Source organism: Pongo abelii, chromosome 1 (genome assembly GCF_028885655.2).
Source record: "Pongo abelii isolate AG06213 chromosome 1, NHGRI_mPonAbe1-v2.0_pri, whole genome shotgun sequence".
NCBI lineage: Eukaryota > Metazoa > Chordata > Mammalia > Primates > Hominidae > Pongo > Pongo abelii.
This window is the reverse complement of record NC_071985.2, coordinates 115999770-116023291: the sequence shown is the minus strand read 5'-3', so window position 1 is coordinate 116023291 and position 23522 is coordinate 115999770. Positions and strand designations below refer to the sequence as shown.

Here is a 23522-nt window from a genome sequence, read left to right as displayed (position 1 = left end):
TCAGCAAAATGGATGCAGAATTCAGCTTGGGACCATTGAGAACACAAATTCAATTCAGTGCAATATAGATACAATGAGAACAATGTACCAGGCACAGTATTAGACACAGAAGAATAAAACTTCCTCACCATGAATATCTTATGACAAATATATATGTGTGTGCATTGTAAACTGGGGATAACAAAAATATCAAAATTACTATTCTAGAAAGCAGAATATGTTTAGTGCCTTGAAAGAGATATAGGAAGTCAAAGAAGATAGTGATAACATCCATTTGGAGAAACTGGGGTAGTGTCAATCAAGGAAGTAAGGACTAGAAAATAGGGAACCGCAGGCCTGGCAAGGTGATTCATGCCTGTAATCGCAGCATTTTGGGAGGCTGAGATGGGTGAATCACTTGAGGCCCGGAGTTCGAGACCAGCCTGGACAACATGGTGAACCCCGTCTCTACTAAAAATACAAAAATTAGCCAGATATGGTGGTGCACGCATGTAATCCTGGCTACTAAGGAGGCTGAGGCATGAAGATCACTTGAATCCGGGAGGTGGAGGTTGCAGTGAGCTGAGATCGTGCCACTGCACTCCAGCCTAGGTGACAAAGTGAGACTCTGTCTCCAAAAAAAAGAAAGAAAATAAGGAATAGTAATAATAAACATTCAGGCAAGAAAGTGGACTGGTCTGGAAAACTTCGTGGTAAGATTGGTTTGGGTGACTTACAGAGTGTGGAGGGGGGTAATGAAAATAATGTTGGAAAGTTACATTGGGTCAGGATTTGAGAGGCCTTAAATGGTAGGCCAAGAAATGTGGGTTTGCTTAGGTTGGAAATGGCAGCCCCTAGAGATTTATTTATTTATTTATTTTAATAGGAAAGTAACACGGTCAGAGCTGAGTCTGGGAAGAGTCATCTTTAGCAGGGGGACTGAAGGCATTTCTTTTTTATCCAATAGTAACTAATTGTTTTAGTCATTTACCACACCCTCAGTATATGCAGATGTTTAATATGAACACATCTGAAGCCTCAGCAAGAATAAACAAGAGAGAATTACATTCTTAGACCCAAGGAATGAGAGGCAGCATCAAGACAGAGAATCTGCCTTGGCCTCAGGCAAGCCTCTTCAGCCCTTTTCTCTGTGTCCCACCCACTTCATTTAGGCTCCCTGGAACTTCAGAGAGCCCTCATTCCGATTTAAATCTTCCCCCAGAGTCCAAATTTGCACGAGGACAGTAGTTCTATTTCTCTGGTCTCCAACACTTTTTTTTTTTTTTTTTTTTTGGAGACATGATCTTGCTCTGCTGCCCATGCTGGAGTGCAGTGGTGCAAATCATAGCTCACTGCAGCCTCAATCTCAGCTCAGGCGATCCTCCCACCTCAGCCTCATGAGTATCTGGGATTACAGATGCATTCCACCATACTTGGCTAATTTTCTTTTAATTTTTTTTTTGGTTGAGACAAGGTCTTGCCATATTGCCCAGGCTGGTCTCGAACTCCTGGGCTCTAGCGATCCTCCCACTTGGGCCTCCCTAAGTGCTGAGATTACAGGCCTGAACCATCACACCCAGACCTTCAACATTTTCATACAGTGGGACCCCTCCAATCAGTGATGGTACCCTTTGCAGAACATCGTGACATACTGCTGTATTTAAATCCAAAATACTGCCTATGAATTAGCACAAAATTACATATTTAGCTACTTTGTGCTTAAGTTGCTGAAAAATGTTAAATTTGGGCCAGGCGTGGTGGCTCACGCCTGTGATCCCAGCACTCTGGGAGGCCGAGGCTGGCAGATCATGAGGTCAAGAGTTTGAGACCAGCCTGGCCAACATGGTGAAACCCTGTCTCTACTAAGAATACAAAAATTAGCCAGGCGTGGTGGCACGTGCCTATAATCCCAGCCAGTTGGGAGGCTGAGGCAGGAGAATTGCTTGAACCCAGGAGGCAGAGGTTGCAGTGAGCCGAGATTGCACCACTGCACTCCAGCCTGGGCAACAGAGCAAGACTCTGTCTCGGGGGAAAAAAAAAGTTAAATTTAATTAAACTTACAGACACTAACACATAATATAAAACCACAACCATAAGCCCAAACACCTGTCGATAGAAAAAAGCTGTCAAACTAAGCACTGTCGGCTATGTCTGGGTCCATTAATATTCATTTGTTACTTGCTAATTCTGTCATCTGCTAGCACTGGCCAGTGGACAAGGAATAACAAAGATTTAATAAAAATTTAGAGAGAGAAGACTAAAAGCTGAAGATACTCTATCCATTAACTTAATTTTTGTGGGAATTAGTATATTTATTCATTCAACAAAGATTGATTGAGCAGCCACTGTGTGGCAGGCACCATGCTAAGGGGAGGAGACACGAAGAAGTAAGGTACAGTCCTGTCTTCCAGAGATGTCTAGGAGGGGAGACAGCCAAGAAATGCTAACGAGCAAACAGAAAGTGAGTATTAAGGTGGAAGCGATGCAGGGCCCTCCAGAGCTCCGGGGTTAGAGAGGGCTTCAGAGAGGATGTCATAAGAGGTAAGTTTTTTTTCTGAGAGGCAGTGTCTCACTCTGTTACTCAGGCTAGAGTGCAGTAGTGCGATCATAGCTTACCTCAAAACTCCTGGGCTCAAGCGATCCTCCTGGGTCGGCCTCCCAACATGCTAGCTTTACACACCTGTTAGAGGTAAGCCTGGAAGATAGACTCAAAGTATCTAAGCCAGTGCTTCTCAGAGTGTGGGGTTTCGTAGAGCAGCAAATTGTCTGTGGAATTGGCGGTCGGGGTTGTCAGGACTAAGAGAAGGTTATCAACTTTTACATTTGTGAAATAATGTTTATTGAGAATATCATCCACCATCATTATAATTTTATAGAAGAAAGGACATTTTCAAACCAAAAAGAAAAAAAAGAAAAAGAAATAAAATGGACATAATATCAGGAAAAAAGAAGTGTCCTTCAATTGGTATGAATTTAGTTTTGTGAAGAACTCATTACATTGTCCTTTTTGTCTTGTTTCAGGGAGAGAAGCTGGAGAAGGTGCCACGAGCAGAGTAAAGGGACATGGGCAGAGGTCCTGAGGCATCTGGTCTTCATTTTTTCCCTGGGGCTGAGGTTCCAGCCACTCTGGGTTTGGGGAAGCAGAGCCAACAACCTGTCCCCAGGGTCACATGATCTTCCTCGGCCGTAGGCACTGTGTCCTGGGGAGTAGGAGGAGTGAGCAGGACTTTCACCATAAAAAATACTAAAGATTATAGTTTATGACTACATTGGTATAAGGAAGGCTATAATCTTTGACCTCCAAAAGTTTATTATTTTTCTTCTGACATTAAAACAAGTAAAACCTTTTTCTGGGCCCCTAAAAGTGTTGTGTGCCTAAGACATGCCCGTTCTAAACTTTAGGCGGCTTGCAGTAGGGTGGGGTCCCAAAAGTCTTCCTTATCACCATAATCCCCTCCCCATTCTGCCTGTGAAGAAGTCTGGCCCTGCTTGGGGAGCAAGGATCATATTAGAGGAGTAAATACTTGAAGAATAAATTCACAAGATGGCCAAATACCACAGAGGTGTGCACATCTGGAGATGAGCACAGTCAGGACTGGCACTCCAGGGGGTGAAGGGCCACTTGCCAATGGCTGGTAGGTCCTGCTGGCCACATCCAGCCCCAGGGACAGGAAGCAGCAAGGACCTGCCCTGTCTGGAAACTCTGCCAGATGGCCTAGCATCCCAGGCTTGTTCTGCTCTCCGTTTTATCAGCCAGGGCCAGAACCAGCCTTTCATAATTCAGAGCCCCTTGGGACCCTGTCCCAAATACTGCCTCTAATGTGGACTTGATTCACTAAGGCTTAACTTTAATCTGTCCTTTTTTGTCCAAGCCTCAGGGGTGTGTGTGTGTGTGTGTGTGTATGATGTTCACATGATAGTGAAGAAATAACCAGCATTTCTTCTCCTTTCTGCTCAAAGGATGTCTTATCTAGGATATGCAGGGCTGGAGGGCAGGGACAATGGTCATTTAAATGCAGGGGCCTTTGAGATCACTGGTGGGAAGACAGTGAAGAGAGAAAAGAAGACTGGAAGGGAGAAGGAAAGGGGGAGAGGGAGGAGACACAGTAGGAACACACAGCAGGGGACCAGTTAATGTTTTTGAAAGAATGATGCAATCCTGACAAATATGTGTACTCTGATATGTTATCCTAGGCTCCCCAGTTTGGCCTAGGTAGAAGTCAAAAAACAAATGCAGGCTGGGCACGGTGGCTCACACCTGTAATTCCAGGACTTTGGGAGGCTGAGGCAGATGGCTTACTTGAGGTCAGGAGTTCAAGACCAGCCTGACCAACATGGTAGAACCCCGTCTCTACTAAAAATACAAAAATTACTAGCTGGTCGTTGTAATGGGCACCTGTAATCCCAGCTACTCAGGAGGCTGAGGCAGGAGAATCACTTGAACCCAGGAGGTGGAGGTTGCAGTGAGCCAAGATCACGCCACTTCACTCCATCCTGGGAGACAGAGCAAGACTCAGTCTCAAAAAGCAAAACAAGGCCAGGCTCGGTGGCTCACGCCTGTAATCCCAGCACTTTGGGAGGCTGTGGCGGGTGGATCATTAGAGTTCAAGAGTTCAAGACCAGCCTGGGCAACATGGTGAAACCCCATCTCTACTAAAAATACAAAAATTAGCCGGGCGTGGTGGCACGTGCCTGTAATCCCAGCTACTCAGGAGGCTAAGGCAGGAGAATCACTTGAGCCTGGGAGGCGGAGATTGAAGTGAGCTGAGATCATGCCACTGCACTCCAGCCTGGGCAACAGATTGAGACTCTGTCTCAAAATAAATAAATAGATAAAAATAACACACTTCTAAAATATTATCACGCTAAAATAATTTAGCATTAATGCGATAACATTCTTTGATATATAGTCCAGCTATCTAAAAATATCTGTTTTATAGCATTTTAATAATCCAGGATCCACTCAACTTTACTCATTGAAAATTGATTGTTATATCTTCTTAGTTTCCCTCAACCTAAAAGAATCTTCCTGCCTTTATTTACTATTTATTTTGTGTTAAGGATACTGGCATGTACTTTAATTTAATTTTTTTTAATTTTGAGACCTTATTGCTCAGGCTGGAGTGCACTGCAGCCTTGACCTCCTTGACTCAAGCAGTTCTCCCACCTCAGCCTCCCGAATAGCTGGGACCGCAGGCCCACACCACCATGCCCAGCTAATTTCTTTGTTTTCTCTAGAGACACGGTCTCATTATGTTGCCCAGGCTGGTCTTGAACTCCTGAGCTCAAGCAATCCTCCTGCCTCAGCCTCCCAAAGTGCTAGGATTACAGGCGAGAGCCACCACGCCCGACCAACACTGGCATTATTAGAGCTCACTAGTTGTCTTGTTGAACATCACACAATCTAGATTTTGCTGATGGTTTCCTCATGATGATATTTAGGCTAAATGCTTGAGGCAAGAACACTCTGCAGGTGTTACTGTGTGCTTCCTGCTGCACATATCAGGAGGCCCTTCATGTTTATGATGCTCAGTTATTTGGTTAAGGAGATATCCATCAGATCTCTCCATTGTAAAGATACCTTTTGACCTTTGTAATTAATAGTCATACTGTGGATGTTAAAACTGTTTTTGGGGGCAAAAGTCATCTACTTTTCCTGGAAAAACCATCTCTCTTCCATTGTCTCATCAAAAACCCCACTGCCAGTATGGTGTGCTTATGGCTGACACGAGCATCCAAGAGGCTGCTCTTATAGCATGAAGATTCATGATTGTAATCGTTAATAATCATAACATTTCCTAATGTCTAGTAGCATTTTACAGTTTATAGAGCATTTTTGCACACGTTGCAGCTTTTGATTTTCCCCAAATTTCCTTTTCATTGTCCAAGAAGTAAGACTGCTTAGGATCATTCACTCGTTCATTCACCCATCCTTTCATCCAGACCACATTCCAGCCACTGGTCCAGAAGCCAGGGCTTTCATAAAGGAATGAAGGGATCAGATCTAGGTGGGGAGACCAACAGGCAATCTCTTCCCAAACAATGTCACTGCAGTGGTAAGACAAGCTCTAGGGTAGAGAACATGGGGATGAAAGGAATCAGCTGAAAAGAGAAGCATAGAGAAGTAGAAACTGAGGCTCCAGCCTGCCCTATCCACTGTCACATGAGAAACTCTATTTCTCTCCTTTTTAAAGCACTGTGAGTTGGGTTTTCTGTTTCCTGCAGCCAAGTGCATCCTAACTGATACTCTCAATGTTCTCACATTGCAGATGAGGAAATGAAGTCCCCAGAAGTAAAATGATTTTGCCAAATGACACTCAGCTAGCAAATGCCCGAGATGGTTCTTGATCATGGGTGCTTGATTCTGAGTCCCTTACTTGTGTCCTAGGGGAAGAGACAGGAAGAGCTCCTGTTGTCTGAGTCTTGATGGACTCCCTGGCTCTCCTCTTCTGTACACAGTTCAGAGATGGCTAGACAGAAGGAAGATGCCCAGTAACACTTACTCAGGTGCTCTGAGTGCTGGTCACTTCCCCCTTGGTGGCTAAGTGGTGGGCATTTCAGGATACAGAGCACTTTCATTAAGTTTAGCACTATTCACATGGACAGATAGTGGGTGAGCATGTTCAATCAACCCAAATAGATGAACATACTGTCTGAAGGCCACAAAGTGCCCCATGAATAATTCCCTGTAAATACACATCCAATGCCCACACTTCAGAGAGACTGATTGAATGTGTAAAAGACTGAATGGCTCAGGAAACAAGAATTAATGGATGGAAGGAATCTATCATGGTTGAGGTCAAAGAGTAGGCTCAATGTAGCAGAGAGCCAGGCTCACCAGCCTGCTGTGAATTTGAAGTAGGGGGGCAATTAGGCATGAGCTATTTGTAGACAGAAGGAAAAACGGTGAACTAAATGGCTTAGGCTTAGTTCCATGTGCAGGCTGGATGCAGAGGACTGTCATCCTCAATACAGGCTGCAAAACAATGCCAGGGGTCACACTGGTAGAGGGCAGGGCCCAGTGTCGGCAACATTTAAAGTACAACTTCTGAGCTTTAAAAGAGACATTGCATATATAGATCAACAAGAAGGTCAAGAATTCTAAAATCCTGACCGCTAATTGTCCCACTTCACCTTAAGTAATTTTGCTAGAGAATGCTGATGCAGCCTGTATTTGTGGTGTGTGTGTGTGTATGTGTGTGCGTGTGTATGCGTGTGTGTGTGTGTGTGTGTAGAGAAAGTAGTAAGAGGGAAAAAAATGTGGCATTTTTGCCAGCATTTGCCTTTTTTTTAGTCGTTTTTTTCTTGCTGTTCTCCACCCCTACAATAAGCTGAGCCAGTGTAAGTTACAATTTATTAGCTGGTTGCTATGGGTTACACCAGTGCTCCGCAGATATTCCCTTCAGAAATAGTAACATTTAATGTAATGTAAAACAGAACTACTGTATCACCACTTGCTTGGCTTCTGCTGGCTTGCAATATTATATCCTTCCCTGCTGAGCTTGAAGCCTCAGGAAATTAGCTAGTGCCATTATTTTATGGTGATGATGGGTGTCTGTGATACCCCCCTTGTTTCATGAAAAAGACAGCCTGCAAACCGAGGGTGTCTGCAGGACCTGGGGTGCCAACTTGCAGTGCCATGCAGTGCCCAGAGACTGACTGTTTGTTTCATCTGCCTGTTCATTATTTAAGGCAGTCTTCTCAAAGCTGAGTCCCTGTGGGCCCCAGGCCAGTTACCATTTCAGGGAGGCTAGTTGCAACTACCAATGAATTTTATTTATTCTGCCATCTGTATAATAATATTTGTGGCAGGCTGGTTAACAAAAATTTGTGGGCTGGTAAATTTTCAGGCTAATTTAACTGTAAGAGTGATTTGAAGGGGAAAGGTTAGAAGATGGTGACCCTCAGTAAAGCCATTCAAGTTAAAATAAACAGAATAGAAGAGAAACGGGTGTTTTCAGGCCACCCACATTCTCTCTTTTCTGCCTGCTCTCTCCATTGCCCACCCACCTAAACACTAGCCCTCTCAGAGTACACCTTTTCCTACCCGTGTGCTCAGTCTCTTCTCTTGCCTGCCCACGGAGGTGTGCTTTCTTTTATGGGCAGGACGCTGGGTTGCTCTACAGACTGTGCTTCCCTAACAGGGTCCACTAGTGTAGGAGGAGTGCTAGGGTGGTAAACAGAATGTGGGCTCTGAATGATCTAGGTTCAAAGCCTGGCTCTGCTACTTTCTGGCTATGTGACCTTGGACAAGTTCCTTGACCCTTTGAAGCCTCCGTTTCCATATTATAAAATGGGATAACCATATTTACCTTGTGTGCATATTGTTAAGGATCTGAGGGCACAGTGTCTGTGTAATCACTTAGCACAGTGCCTGGCCCATTGTAAAATGTGGTCTTGCCTACTCTGTGATATGGGATATTGTTGTTCCCGCTGCCTGAGAGACTCTTGGCCAGCTGGTCCTCCTGAGCGTCTCCTGCTTTTCATTCAAGACTCAGCTCAGACACAACCTCTGTGAAACCAACTCAGCTACCCTCCTGCCTGTCCTCTTTCAAGCCATGTCCCTGCTGCTCTTCGCTGCTGCTGTGGCACCTCTGCATGCTTCTGTTGTAATGTGTCCATGCTAGATTGTCATTCTCTGTTGATAAGTCCTCCTCCCACTGGACTCTGAGCTTCTTCGGGGTTGGCAGCTTGCCTTTCTGATCTCTCTTCCTAGTGCAGTGCCCGCATACATAAGTTTTCAATGAAGTTTGTTGGGTATATGAATGAAGTAAAGAAAAAACTAATTCATTAATTCATGTTTACCTATAGTATACCTGGTGGATAAAAGCCATGGCTCTATTCTACAGGCCAGTGGCAGCCACCAGGATTAAGGGACACTGTATGCCATAGTCTCTATTGTTCAAATGCCTTTGGCTGTAAGTAACAAAAGATGCAACTCACAATGGCTTAATAATAAGAAAATTTATTATGCTCCGTAACAAGAAATCCAGAGGTATGCAAGCTCCAGAGATGGTTAATTTAGTTCTTCCATAATGTCATAGAAGACCCAGTTTCTTCCAGCTCTCACCCTAGCTATCTTCATCAGGTTGCACTTTTCCTCACGGTAACTCTCTTCAGAGTGAGAAGTGAGGCACAGCTGTACTAAGCAGATCTAATCCAGATAATATGACAGTGCCTGCTTCTCTTTTTATAAAGGGGAAAACCTCTTTTAGAACCCCCGGCCCTACCTAGTAGACTTCTGCTCATGGTTTTGGTCAGAACTAAGTCATGGGTCCTTTTGAAAAACCAGTTATTAGCACAGGGAAAGAGAATACTATGAACAGCTTAGGGCAAACACGTGGTCATGAATAGGACATGTTGCCAAGCAGATTGAAGTTATGTTAGGAAGGGAGAAGCGCAGGGATACAGTTATGTTGGATAAGCAGCCACACAGCTTGCTGCTGTGTGCATTTATTCATTTATTCATTCAACAGATATTACCTATCATATACCCAGCATTGTGAAGAAGGTTGTGGACAGTAATGAACAAGAGAGACAAGATCCCTCCCCTGCCAGGCCTTCCCCTCACCCCCTGCCCTTTGAGATGGAGAGGGTGTCCAGGCCTCCCTGCTTCACCCTCTGAGGTGGGGAGGTGTCCAGGGCCTCGCATCTCAGCATGGGACTGACAGGCTTGCCCTGACCTCTCGCAGGCATGAACACTGCTGTCTGGGCCGTGACACACATGGGCATTTGTGTGGGCGCCAAAGTCTTCCTCATCTGCGAGGTAAGGCTGAGGTGAGCTCTGTGTATGTGGGGAGCAGGAGCCTCCTGGGGTGCAGGCTGGGGTCTGGTCTGTGTGGGTCACCCTGGGAGCCTTCAGATGACCCTGGTGGAGCTAAGGTTCCAGACATTCCCGTAGGGAAAGAGACAGTGGCCGTGTAAACAGATAAACAAGATCCTTGTAGGGTGCCGTAACTATCATAAGGAAATCAGCAGAGCAGTGGACAGAGTGTGAACAGGGCCTGCACTGGAGGTGGACATGGAAGGTCCTTCTGAGAAGATAACATTTGATGAAGTAGGGAGCAACAAGTCCAGTGCAGATCAAGAGAGAGGACTCCAAGCAGAGCCAACAGCAAGTGCAAAGGCCCCAAGGCAGGAATGAGGTGGCTATGTGGCTGAAGCAAAGTCTGTGCCTAATGACTGATCAAAAGTTGCTTCTGGCACCCAGCCTGGCTCCTGCCCCAAGCTGAAAACAGATCACCAGCAACAACTCTAGCTTCCCAAGCCTCTCCTGCCTAGACATGCAGCTCCACCCAGGTCAGAGGTACAGCTGCAGGGACCACAGAACAATGGGCTTAGCTCTGTGAAGACAGGAAAAGCCACCATGGTTTTGACAAAGAACCCAGGAATGGTGTTAAAGACTTCTTTGGGCAGTGTCCAATTCATGTAGCAATTTTGTTGGCCACATCTACGGAGGTATAAAAAGACAGATATAAGGCAAGGATGGAACCACTTTCTTTATGTGTGTTGATATCCCTTCCCCATGCTCCTGTACACCTCATAGCTCCCGCAGTGTGGTGGGTGATCCCACTGGCTCCTATTTCACCTGGAGGCAGGACAGTGCTGCTGCCATGTGTGGCAGCTCTGCCAGGGGCTGAGGAGGCAGAGACTGTAATTCTCAGTTTGGTGTAACAATCCCTACCACTTTTCTGCAGCTGAGTTTCTGGTTGGACATAAGTTCACTGGCAGCCTGGGTCCCCAATCTTATTCCCCTCCAGGCCTGGTAGCTCTTCTTTCTTGCAGTGAAAACCTCTCTGAGGGTTTTAATGATCCTGCCCAGTTCTGGCCTGCCACACCCATCACAGCCTGGTCAGTCCAGAGAGCGCTGAGTCCTCCTGCTTCCACTGTCAGCAGTGACATCAGGCAGCCTCCCTAGACTTTCTCGGGAAACTGGCCCCCTTTTGTCTCTCTTCCAGGTAGCCTTTCCCCAGAATGTTGTTACTGGATTCATTTGATATCTTGTTTTCCTTTGAAGCTTTTGTGAAACTTGCGTAGGCTCATGGAGCATCCAAATGAGGCAACATCACCATCAGTCCTCCTTCCCTGGCTCACTGCCTCAGGAAACCAACCTGGTAGGTGTTTCTGAGACTCCCAGTTTCTATGGAAGTCCCTGGGGATTTCTCACTCAAATCTGCAAAGTGCTTAGTCTTCCTGGACTTTTGGCTCCAGGCAGTTTGCTTGGAAGTATTGAAGGAGAGTAGCTCCCTGACCCCCATGTGATAATATTATAGGGCCTCAAAGCAGGGTTTTTGGCATTCTAGGGGCTGGGAGATTGGTGAGACACCCCAGATGTCTGCTTGACTTCAGGGTGGCTGATTACAGTAGAGTCCACCACCCTAGACCTGGAACCGCAGCTTCCTCTGACTTGCAACTGTGCTGCTGCCTGGATCAGATTCCTTTCTTCTTAAGGTTGAAATTTCTCTTAAGGAGTCCATATTTGGGTTTTGTCCCTAACCACCCCACCTCCCCAACTCCCTGTCCTAAGTTCTGCAGGCACCAGGGACCCCCCGTTGTGGACACAGGGGGGTTCTTTCCTGGAGCTCCAGAATCCAGGTAGACATCTGTGAAGGGATGGGAAAAGAGGCCATTCCATCATTTGGACAAATCTAAATCTAAATTTAGCCCCAGCCTGCTATAGAATATCACCATGAAAGAAACTTTGGAAGTTATTAGGTCAACTGCTTCATTCTGCAGATGAGAAAACAGAGGCCCAGAGAGGTGAAGTGGTTGGACCAAGAACATGGACCTCATGGCAGAGCTAGACTGACCTTGTCTCCTGACTTTCAATCTGGGTCTCCATTCACTGTGCCTTCTGCCCTTGTCCCTTTTGAATTTTATAAAAGGTCCTTTACATTCAAGAGCATCCTCTTTCTGTTCCCCTGCCCACCCTCTACCTTGTAGAACTTCTGATAAGACACGTGGGCCATGAGTGGCATTCTTGGGCTGTCTTGAGTGTGAAGACACCTTTGTGGCTAGCCTCCTTGAGCACATATGGGGGATCAACACATATTTATTGAATCAGACTAGGGCATAATTTTCCTTCGTTTTTTTTTGTGAGATGGAGTTTTGCTCCTTTTGCCCAGGCTGGAGTGCAATGGTGCAATCTTGGCTCACCACAACCTCTGCCTCCTGGGTTCAAGTGATTCTACTGCCTCAGCCTCCCGAGTAGCTGGGATTACAGGTGCCTGCCACCACGCCCAGCTAATTTTGTATTTTTAGTAGAGATGGGTTTCTCCATGTTGGTCAGGCTGGTCTCGAACTTCCGACCTTAGGTGATCTGCCCACCTTGGCCTCCCAAAGTGCTGGGATTACAGGCGTGAGCCACCGCACCTGGCCAATTTTCGTTTTTTTAATTCTCCAATAGTATATTAATAGAACTACTGTGAAAATAAAAGTGCATATTTTCCACTTAAATAATTAGATTAAATCAACTTAGACTGTTATTTTTCCTGCAGGACTTACAGCTTATAATGGGCTAAAAAGCACTGTGACTGTTGGCTGGGTGTGGTGGCTCACGCCTGTAATCCCAGCATTTTGGGAGGCTGAGGCGGGCGGATCATGAGGTCAGGAGATCGAAACCATCCTGGCTAACACGGTGAAACCCCGTCTCTACTAAAAAAAAATACAAAAAATTAGCCGGGCATGGTAGCAGGCGCCTGTAGTCCCGCCTATTCAGGAGGCTGAGGCAAGAGAATGGCATGAGCCCGGGAGGCGGAGCTTGCAGTGAGCTGAGATCGTGCCACTGCACTCCAGCCTGGGCGACAGAGTGAGACTCTGTCTCAAAAAAAAAAAGCACTGTGACTGTGGCCATTTAACATGAACTTCAGAAAGTGTTCTCCATACCATATTTTGGGAAAAGCTGCATGAAGGTGGATGCATGGAAAATCGAAGGCTTGCCTGATCCCCTACCAGGGAATCCTGGTTCTCTGGGGCAGCCAGAGTTATGACTGGTCTCCAGGACAGGAATGTGCCTGCTCACTGGTGAAAGTGCCTCTCTGTGGCCTCAGGGCCTCCGTGAGGCAGGGCAGAGCTCCTGTCCCTGCATGAGCACACTTGGGGCTTCTGGAGTGGCTGAGACACTTATGCTCCCTGCTTCCTGCTTCCTGGAGCAGAATTTAAGGAAGACTACTGGGCTTTTGCCTCAGCAGACCAGACGAAACAAAACCTGCTTTCAGAGGGGCATTCTTCTGACTTTTCCTTCAAGTGGAATTGTGACTGTAGGTTTGGGTTTGAACACTGAATTTCAATTTTGTACACACACACCAAGAGGCCTCAGGGCAATGGGGGTGTTTGAAATGAACACCAGCCCAAGTCCTCTACCTGCCAAGTGTTCGATTAAGCTGCTGAGATCTGTTTCTACCATCCTGTCTTTCAAATATTTATGTGGCAGATTATAGGCAAGCTTCAAAGGCAAGGAAATGCAAATCTGTTCTATAAATCATGGAATAACACAGCTGCTGTCTTCCTCAGTGTGACAGCTTACGAATGCCAGCATTTCTGTCTGCAGAAGGGGTGGTGGGAGTGGGCTTCTCGAGTGCAGCCAGGCCTGTGTGCGTGCCAGTGTGTGTGTGTGTGTGTGTGTGTGTGTGTGTGTGTTGGGGGTAGGGAAGAGAGTAGGGCGTTCTAATAATATTTGCATTTTTGCAAAACAGCAGTTTTTTTTGTTTTTTAAATTTCCCAGCAGTTAAGGAGTTAATTTATTTTGCTAATCTTAAAGAACTGTGGAGGGATAAAACCTCACCTGGGATCTGAGGCATCCAGAAAACTAGAGATGAAAACGGCTTTCAGTTTCGGGGAAATATATCTAGAACATGAAGTAAGGGGAGAGAAGTCAACAGCAATAACTTTGGGGATTCCAAAATGAATATAATTTAGTGTAAATGAATAAAAAGGAAATTGTGCATTGCAAATACTTATGCAAATTAAGTTTTGCCCCCAGGGTCTTAACAATCTGCCAGTGAAGCCCCCAGTGTGCCAAATATTAGACTTTTGTGGGCTCTTTTCGGCTGCTGCCACGAACACATCGATTTGGTACATTGGTGTTCAGTGACACATTAACATCCACCAAGACCAACAGTGGGGTTTATGGTCCTTGCCCAGCAGCTGGTTTTGGCCTGGTGTCATTCTAAGGAAAAACCTGGGAAAGCTGCAGTCAACAGGGTGCAGGGGCCCAAAGGAAGATGGTGTATAAGACAAAATGAGTGGGGATAAGGTTTGCCATGTATTAGTCAGGATTCTGTTGCAAGTGACTCAAACTCACTTAGGCAACAGGGGGAAATTTCTGGGTCACTGAAGGGAACATTGAATAACCAAATCATGGGAAAGGAACGAAAGTAACTGGGCTTGGGAACAGTTGGAACAAAAACTGGAACACTGCTAGGACTGTCTTCCATCACCTGTCTTTACTTTTTCTCTCTACTGGCTCCTAACATGGCTGCATATTAGGACTAGTAGATTTTGTGCCTAGCGACTTTCCCTATTATAAAGACTGTTTTGCACCTGACAACTTTTGTCTCTGTAGAATCCTAGTTTGAATAATCCCAGAGAAGAAATTTATGATTGGTTGAGCTGGGATCAGGTGTCCATGCCTGGACCAATCAACTGTAGGAAGAGGACAGAGAGTCACATAAAAACATGGCAGCTTTTGTGGTAGTCGTATTGATGATGGGAGGCTTTCCTAAAAAAAAGAGTGGGGAAGCTTTGGACAGACAGTCCAGTAAGCATCTACTACATTCTAGAGAGCGCTGGAAAAAAGACCAAAGGAGGCAAAGAAAAGGGGCCAGGAAAGATGGTGTGATGAATGAGTTGCATGTTGGAATTCATCGATTGACTCCTTGAAATTCAATATTCCGTAGGATTCCTTAAGGACTCTAAATGCTCCTGGTTCTTCTATTTTTCTGATAGCTCTTATTCTGTCTCCTTTCTCCTTAATTGCTCTGGATCCTTCTCTTCTCTGCACTGAGAATCTCCTCAAGATTACAGGCCCTTAGTTATGTATCTTGCCTCTAGAGAAGACAAATAGCTTCTTTGCAACTGCATAAACAGTATTCCCTGTCAGGACCCTCCTTTTATCTTCCAGAAGAAATCTACACTTGGATTTCCTTTGGTCACATTTAATGCCTTTCTAAAAAAGTGTGGTTCCTGAACCAGTCACATCAGAATCACCTGGAAGCTGACTGGAAATGCAGAATCTTGGGCCTTGTCCCAAAACTACTGAATCGGAATCTGCATTCTAACAAGATGACCAGGTACTTTGTAAATCCATTAATTTGGAAAGCACCACTTTAAGCAATTAGAAATGGAACTCATAATCAATCTGCTCTCAATGGCGAAATAAATGTTTTTTCACAATTTTCCTACCAGGTCAATGGCAACACTGTCTAAAAACCCAGATTCCCAACAACTCTCAAAATTACTTTTCCAATACTTTCTTGTCTTCATTACCTATGCCCAATCTATCACCAATTTGAACCTATTAATTCCACTGTCCAATTGGTCTGTTTTTCCTAACCATGCCTTCCTCACTTTCTGCAGGCTCTAATAGATAGATGCATTTGCCAGACAGCCTCCTCATTTAAAAAATGGGTCAAATAATGCTTATAATGCCTCATATACATATTTATATACAATACAAATTTAATGTGTAATTATCTTCATCCTGGTAGGACTGGTTTTCCACTATGGCTTTGTACACAGTTGTAAGGGATATTGCAAATAACATATTATTAACCATAAAGTGCCAAAATCTATGAACAATTTTGATTTTAAATAAATCAGAAGGGATTAAAGATTATTTCTAAAATTATTTTCCCTTATCTGCACTTTAATATGCTATAATGAGTAACAGAGAAAGTGGTGGAATAATACCTGGTAGGCCAGGAGTTATAGATAGGAGTGTCTTACATATGAGCATCATGTATCACAGAGGTCAGCAAACTCTGTGAAAGGCCAGATAGGATTTTAGGCCTTCTGGGCCATATGGTTCCTGTTACAACTACTCAACTCTACCATCATAATGAGGAAGCAGCCAGAGGCAATACTTCTTGATTACTGTAGCTTTAAAGTAAGTCTTGAAATCAAATTAAGTCCTTCAGTTTTGAACTTCTTTTTCAAAATTGTTTTGGCTAACATAGGCTATTTTCATTTCTTACAAATTTTAGGTTCAGTATAACAATTGCTTAAAGAAAAAATGCCTGTTGGGATTTTGATTGGGGTTGCGTATAATCTATATATCAATGTGATGAGAATTGACAGCATAACAATATTGAGTTTTCCAATTCACAAACAGGTATGTGTCTCCATTTTTCAAATGTATTTAATTTCTTTCAGTAGTTTTTTTGTAGTTTTTAGCATAGGTCCTATACATGCTTAGTTAAATTAATTCCAAAATATTATCTATTTCTGATGCTATTGTAAACGATGTTTTATATTTTAATGTCTCACTTATTTGTTGCTTGTATACAGAAATACAATTGATTTTTTATGTTGACTTTGTATTCTACAACCTTACTAAATTCACTTATTAATGTAGTAGCCATTCAGGGTAGACTTGTTAGTATTTTCTAGATAGAAAATTATGTACATGGCTGGGCATGGTGGCTCATGCCTGTAATCTTAGCACTTTGGGAGGCTGAGGTGGGAGGACTGCTTGAGGCCATGAGTTTGAGACCAACCTGGGCAACACAGCAAGACCTCACCTCTGTTAACTAAAAGAAGAAAAGAAAAAAGAAAAGAAAAGAAAATTGTGTACTATGTGAATAAAAAAAGTTTAAATTTTGTTTTTCTAATCTGTAATTTTTTTTTTTTGGTCTTATTTTACTGGTGGGACACCAATATAATGTTGAATAGAAGAGAAAAAACAAACATTCTTGCCTGGATCTCAATATTAATGGGAAAATGTTGAGTCTTTCAATATTAATTTACAGTATTTGCTCAGGTTTCTCATTGATTCCTTTATTAGGTTAAGATGGTTGTCTTTTATTCCTAGTTTGCTGAGTTTTAAAAATCATAACAAGGCACTGAATTTCATCAGATGATTTTTTTGCATTGTTGTAAATGATGATAGGATTTTTCTTTTTTATTCTATTAATGTGATGAATGACTATGATTGATTTTCAAATGTTAAATAACCTTGCATGCCTAGAATAAACTCCATTCAGTCATGATGTATTATCATTTCAATTGTATTTCTGGATTCTAGTTGCTAATAGTTTGTTAAAAATTTTTTATCTATGCTATGTTCATAAGGAATTAGACTATAATTTTCTTTTAATGTCTTTGTCTGGTTTTGTTATTAGAATAATGGTGACTTCATAAAATGAGTTGGGAAGTATTTCTTCCCCCTCTATTTTCTGAAAGATTTTGCTTAAGATTGGTATTATTTCCTTTTTAAGTGTTTGATAGAATTCATTATTTAATCTGTCTAGGCCCGGAGTCCACTTTGTCAGAAGATTTTAAGTTACAAATCCAATTTATTTAGGCTTAACATAGAATTGTTGAAATTTTCTATTTCTTCTAGTGTCAATTTGAGTTATTCATGTTTTCAAAGGAATTATCCATTTCAACTAAACTTTTTAATTGGTTGGCATAAGTGGTTCATAATATCCCCTTTTTATTTTTTAATGTCTATAAGACTTATAATGCTGTCCCTTCTTTTATTATTAATATTTATTTTTGTGTATCTGTCTTGCTAGTAGAAGTTTATTTTTTATTTTTAGGGGTTGTTTTCTCTTTAATGGAAAACAAAGCTTATTTTGAGGATTTTTTTCATTCATCAAATATTAGCTTGGAATTGATGACTGGCATAGTATTGGGAGTTTGGTTGGGGAGGGACTACAACAAGCAGAAGACAGTTTTTACTTTCTTGTTTTAAATTTTGTTCTGTCAACTACTGAGAGAGGGTTATTAAAAATCTCGAACTATACTTTTGTATTTTTGTATTTTTTCTTTCAGTTCTGTCAGTTTTTTCTTTGTGTATGTTCAAACTTTGTTGTTAGGTGCTCATACATTGAATATTGTAAGTATTCTTGATCAATTGATCCTTTTTTCATGATGAAATATTTCCCTTTAATCTGGAAATATTTCTTTTTTTTTTTTTTTTTTGAGATGGAGTCTTGCTTTGTCACCCAGGCTGGAGTGCAGTGGCGTGATCTTGGCTCACTGCAAGCTCTGTCTCCCGGGTTCACGCCATTCTCCTGCCTCAGCCTCCTGAGTAGCTGGGACTACAGGCACCCGCCACCACGCCTGGCCAATTTTTTGTATTTTTAGTACAGACGGGGTTTCACCGTGTTAGCCAGGATGGTCTCGATCTCCTGACCTCCTGATCTGCCCGCCTCGGCCTCCCAAAGTGCTGGGATTACAGGCGTGAGCCACCGCGCCCGGCCTGGAAATATTTCTTATCATGAAGTCTATTTTGTCTGATTTCAAAGTGGCCACTCTAGCTTTATAATTAATATTTGCCGGGTGTATCTTCTGTTCTTTAACTTTTACCTGTATGTATCTTTGTATTAAAAAACTAAGCCTTGTAGAAAACATATAGTTGGATGTTGCTTTTCTACCAAGTATAATAGTATCTCTTAATAGATGATTTTGATCCTACTATACTTTTCTACCAAGTATAATAGTACCTCTTAATAGATGATTTTGGTCCATTTTTACCGAATACAATTCTTGATATAGCTGTGTTAAATCAGTTAACTATTGATTTATTGGTTTCATTTTGTTTTGTTTTGTTTTCCTTTCTCTCTCCCTTCTTTTGAATTAAAAAATTTATTTTTTCATTTTATTTTCACTATTGTCTTATTAGCTATAATTTTTTTTAATAGTTTGCTCTAGGGTTTATGTAATGTGTCTTTTATTAATTTTTTTCTTCTATAATGTAGAATCTGCTTTTAAATCTGCCTAGTGGGCTTTTTGTTTTAGATATTGGGGTATTTTTTAGCTTTAGATGGCTGATTTGTTTCTTTTTCTTTTTCGTTTTCTTTTTTTTTTTGAGATGGAGTTTCACTTTTGTTGCCCAGGTTGGAGTGCAATGGTGCAATCTCAGCTCACTGCAACCTCTGCCTGCCAGGTTCAAGCGATTCTCCTGCCTCAGCCTCCCAAGTAGCTGGGATTACAGGGGCCTGCCACCACACCCAGCTAATGTTTTCTATTTTTAGTAGAGATGGGTTTTTACCATGTTGGCCAGGCTGGTCTTGAACACCTGATCTTAGGTGATCCACCTGCCTCGGCCTTCCAAAGTTCTGGGATTACAGGCATGAGCCACCGTGCCTGGCCTGTTTCTTTTAATGATTTCCATTTACTTATTTATTATGTTCCTGTTTTCCCTTAATTGCTTGAACAAATTTATAATCATTGTTTTAAAGTCCTTGTTTGCTAATTCCATCTTTGTCATTTCTAGATCTGCTTCTATTTTCTGATTTTCCCTTTCATTATGGGTTACACTTCTTGTTTATGGCATGTCTAATAATTTTTACTGGAAACTGGCAATTGTGAATATTCCATTGTTAGCCTAAATTTTCTTGTGTTTCTTTAAAAATTATTGATTTTTGTTCTTGCAATAAATTAATTTCAGATCAGCTTTATCCCTTTGAGGCTTTTTTAGAAAGAGTCTAGAGTATCCTTTGCTCTAGGACTAGTTTAGCCCTACTAGTAAGACATACCCTTTCTGGGATTTCACCTGAATGCATCAAGTACCCAATGAGGTCTTTCCATTCTGGCTGGCCTGAACTCAAATATCTCCCAATCCTGTGCAAGCTCTGGTAGTTGCTCAGTTTATAGTTCCCCATAATTTATCTTTCCTTAATCATTTATTATTTCCCAGGGCTTATGGAGTTTCACTTTAAACATATACATCTTATTATTTAGCCAAAGATTCAAGAGGATCCTCTGCAGATTTCTGGAACTTATTCTGTGTTGCTCTTTCACTCTGCTACTCTGTCTCACAAGTTCCATCCAGCTGCCTCAGCCTTCCTGAACTCCAGTCTCTGACTTCTTGAGTCAATGAGACTGCCATACTCTGACTGAATTCCCCTTTCCTGCAACTGGTCCAGAAAATGCATTGAAATAAAAGGCTAGGGCTATGGCAGGGCTCACCTCACTTGTTTCTCATCTCTCTGAGATCTCACGCCTGAAATGTCTGTTGTTCAATAACTGAAAATAACTATTTCAGATATTAATATTTTTGTGTAGTTTTCTAGTTGCTGACACTTGGTGGACCAGATGTGCACTAGTTACTTCGTTCTGACCATAAACAGGCTTATTAAAATTTAATTTTATGCTGTGTTTCATGAACACGCCTTTCCAGTCAATTTTCAGCTGATCCCTATATACAATTTGGTGTTCTTCAGTGTATTTAGACCTTTCAGGCCTTCCTCAAATGCATTTTCCCCTTTCTTTCTATGCCTCACTCCTTACAAAAGCTATTTCAAGCTCACCTTTTCCAGAAAACTTCCTATGATTAATCCATCCACCCTCTTTATTCACCCACCTTTGTTGTAATTTGTACTTCATTTCTACTATATTAAATTGCACTTTTGGCCATGTAGTTTTGTTAAGTTTTTGGCAGTTATTTTATGTGTGACTGTTTTGCTGATGATTATAAGCAGAAGCTTATAAATAGAAAAAGCCTGTCTTCCATTTATTCCCTTTGTTGCAAACCCACCTAATTCAACTGGCTGTTCCCAAGGTAAATATTGGTGACCCTCTACAGTTTGGTGGAGAGGCATTGTATTATGAAACAAATGAAGCTAAATATCAGCGCTCTCATGTGATGGACCACTTCCAAGGCCCTGGGAGGGTCCCCAGCCATCTGTTTACATGGTAGACGATTTTATAAATGTTGCAAAGGATGGATTTGAACCACAATGGAATAAGGCACTCTCTCTTTCCATTATGAATTTCTTTCAGCCAGTCTCCCCTTTCAGGTGGTGGGGAGTGACTGTAAGCATTTTGGGGATCTAGTTAAGGAAAGTTGAGTTGGTGATACATTTAGCTGAGGTTTAGTGGGAGGTATTTATGTGGTTTGCAGGCATTTCCATGTATAGTTAACTTATTCCTAGCTGACCTGTGCAGGAATATTCTTACCACCCACGGGGCAAACTTACCAAGTGATATAACAGGAAGATACAGAACCAGAGCACCTATGAACATGAACCTATGCTATGGCACCCAGCACTGGATCCTTACAGGGAGTGGGGAAGAAACAAGGTTTTAATTGTGCAAAGCCAGAAACTAATCTCTGAAAGTGTCTTTCCATCAAGACATAAACAATTCTAAGTGGAGGATTCCGTTCTCATCCATTTCTAGTAAAGGACATTCTGTCAGGAGTGTGCTCTATACGCAGGGTATACAATTATAAACATTCCATGATGTTTTCTTTTGTGAAGATATTATGCAAAACTAAATTCATCAGAATTTTTCTGTTTATAGTGTGCAACCTTGTGGAAGAACTACAAAGAGTGAACATGTCTATTGAAGTTCCATGTTTTATGAATCTTAAAAATTAACATGGAAAAAATTTTGATCAACCAAGTTAGAGGAAGCACCAAATTATTTTATTCTCTCTATAGAAAGTATTACAACATGCTGGTGACATGAAGAGGCCATCAAAGAGGAAGCAGCAAAAAACATAAGAAAATGTATTACACAGCCATATCAACCATTAATTAATAGAAATACTGTGTTATTTGGGGGATTTTTGTGGTATTTGTAAACTTTTTAAAATTTGAAGTCATCGGCCAGGCACAGGGGCTCACGCCTGTAATCCCAGCACTTTCGGAGGGCGAGGCGGGTGGGTCACCTGAGGTCAGGAGTTCAAGACCAGCTGCCAACATGGTGAAACCCCGTCTCTACTAAAAATACAAAAATTACCCCAGCATGGTGGTGCATGCCTGTAATCCTGGCTACTCGGGAGGCTGAGGCAGGAGAATCTCTTGAACCCTGGAGGTGGAGGTTGCAGTGAGCTGAGATCACGCCACTGCACTCCAGCCTGGGCAACAGAGAGAGACTCCATCTCAAAAAAAAAAAAAAAAAAATTTGAAGTCATTTTTTTTCTCATTCTGTATAAACATTCATTTTCATAGATAATTTTGTATGTATAATTTTTAATACTTCTTTTTCAAAGAAGATCCTGAAGGTATGTAAGTCTCAGGCCCCACAAAAGTTGGATCCAACCTTGAGGAGGTGAGGATATTGGCTCTTCCCCTTCTTAACCTTGTTATCGGGTGATATGTTTTGGCTGTGTCCCCACCCAAATCTCATCTTGAATTGTAGCTCCCATAATTCCCACATGTCGTAGGAGGGACCTGGGGGGAGATAATTGAATCATGGGGGCGATTTCCCCCATACTGTTCTCATGGTGGTAAATAAGTCTCACAAGATCTGATGATTTTATAAGGGGTTTCTCCTTTCACTTGGCTCTCATTTTCTCTGTTGTCTGCTGCCTTGGTAAATATTAGCTAACTGTCCCTGGAGTATGCATTCCCAATTACAGCAAGTTATCATCCCTTGGGTGCAGATTACATCTAAATAACATATACAAGCAAATCACACTGCCAGTGCCGAAGCGTTTCAAAGTAAATTCAGACATAAAGTAAACAGAGAACATAACTTACCTATCTCTTCTGTTACAGTTGCTTTTTCATTGAGTCCTGTGGAGCTCAGGTTCCTGTGGAGGGTAGCAGAAGGAAAACTTCAATTACAGTATAACTGGTCTGATCTGTTCTACATATTAAAGTTCATGCTATTTTCTTTGTGATAAATAAACAGTGTTCTGCTCCATCTGAAACTCTGAAAACCATTGCTCTAGTGCTAACCACTTGTCTCTATAACAGGTATCCACTCACAGTTATAATGAAAGCCCAAAGATGTACTTGAGTTATGTCAATGAAAATATTGCTAGAGACTTGGTCTAGATTTGCTGAGTGGCATGTGAAAACTACAGTGTAATCTGATCCTCCTCTCCCTCTCTCTTTTCACCACCATTGTTGTCAATATATATTCCTTCCCCATTTTGCCCACAGAAAACTTTGTGTACTGGGGTCACATTCTCCATAACCAAGTTGTCAAACAGAAAGACTTCTGGAAAAGAAGACTTCTCCTAACTTGGGGAAGAGCACTTAGAGGGAAAGAGATGAGAGATGGTCAGAGCCAAGATGTATTTAATCTTGGTCTGCAGTGGACATTTATCATCTGCCAAGACTCCTTCTTTCTGGCACTGACATCCTTTCACTTAGGAACATCCCCCCAATGATGAGGCTCTGTAAGGGCTTCTCTCATTTTCCCTCAGACTGTAAGATGACTTAATATTCCAAGATATTAACCAAGTGCTTTTTTTTTTTTTTTGAAATGGAGTTTTGCTCTTGTTGCCCAGGCTGGAGTGCAATGGTGCAATCTCAGCTCACTGCAACCTCCACCTCCCAGGTTCAAGTGATTCTCCTGCCTCAGCCTCCCGAGTAGCTGGGATTACAGGCATGTGCCATCACGCCTGGCTAATTTTGTAT

General features: G+C 42.5%; 1 long non-coding RNA gene across 1 annotated transcript; it reads left to right on the top strand.

Moving 5' to 3' along the window:
* Nucleotides 1-10351: 10351 nt before the first annotated feature.
* On the top strand, nt 10352-22797 carry LINC02868 (long intergenic non-protein coding RNA 2868). The gene is made up of 4 exons (XR_002914492.2): nt 10352-10437; nt 10997-11093; nt 22148-22203; nt 22653-22797. It is a non-coding gene; the product is annotated as a long intergenic non-protein coding RNA 2868 (long non-coding RNA).
* The last annotated feature ends 725 nt before the right edge of the window (nt 22798-23522 follow it).